General features: G+C 27.1%; 1 non-coding gene across 1 annotated transcript; it reads right to left on the reverse strand.

Moving 5' to 3' along the window:
- Positions 1 to 233: 233 nt before the first annotated feature.
- LOC143588241 (U6 spliceosomal RNA) lies at positions 234 to 335 on the reverse strand. The gene has a single exon (XR_013145071.1). It is a non-coding gene; the product is annotated as a U6 spliceosomal RNA (small nuclear RNA).
- Between the last annotated feature and the right edge of the window lie 532 nt (positions 336 to 867).

An 867-nucleotide genomic window follows, 5' to 3' on the forward strand; every position in this document is an offset into this window, starting at 1 on the left:
AGAGTATTCATAACAACACATCATGAGGTTCACGTACGTAATCACTATGACCATGCCTTTCTTGATGTTGATATTTGTGAACGGAAACATCTGAATTTGTTATTCATCCAACTTTCACCATCTCATTTAAATTTGTTGATATTTCAAAATTGCCAATTACTAAAATACGTTCTTTATTTTTTCTTCTATTATTTAAATTTTATGCCCTTCCTTTTTTGTTTTCTTTAACTATGAAAATTTTAGATCAATTAATGATTTGTGCGTGTCATCTTTTCGTACAGCCAATACTAATCTTCTCAGGATCATTTTAATTTTATCCGATGTCACATACAGACGAATATATGCGCTTCTAGTGGAGAATTTTTAAACTTCTTAATATTATTGCAATTTATTATTTTAAGAGCATGTTTGGGATTGAGTTTTAAAAATACTTATTGGCTTATTGGTGTTTTCAGAAAGCCAATAAGTTAAAATGTGTTTGACGATTATGAAAATCATTTTTAGTTTAGTCTTTGAAACTATTGAAAAGCAGTTTTTTAAAAGCCCCAAATCATAACTTTTTAAAATGGCTTTTTAAAAAAACTAATCAGCCAATAAGCATTTTTCAAACCTAACACTAAACATGCTATAAATATACCTACAAACCCCAATAATATACTACTTTTATATAATTAGTTTATAACAACACTTTCAAAATAGGTGAGCACAAATCTCAACTAATTATAAAAAGTTAAGTTGCTAACCCACATAACCTATAGCCCATATTAAACCATGAACAATAAATTGAAGTTGAGTTGAACATTTTTTGTTGAAGTTGAGTTGAACTTAATATCTTTCATTTAACTTTTTTTTAATATTTAGTTGTAA

Source organism: Bidens hawaiensis, unplaced genomic scaffold, assembly GCF_021521415.1.
Source record: "Bidens hawaiensis isolate Kalapana, Puna unplaced genomic scaffold, B.hawaiensis_p1.1 tig00036247_1, whole genome shotgun sequence".
Lineage (NCBI taxonomy): Eukaryota > Viridiplantae > Streptophyta > Magnoliopsida > Asterales > Asteraceae > Bidens > Bidens hawaiensis.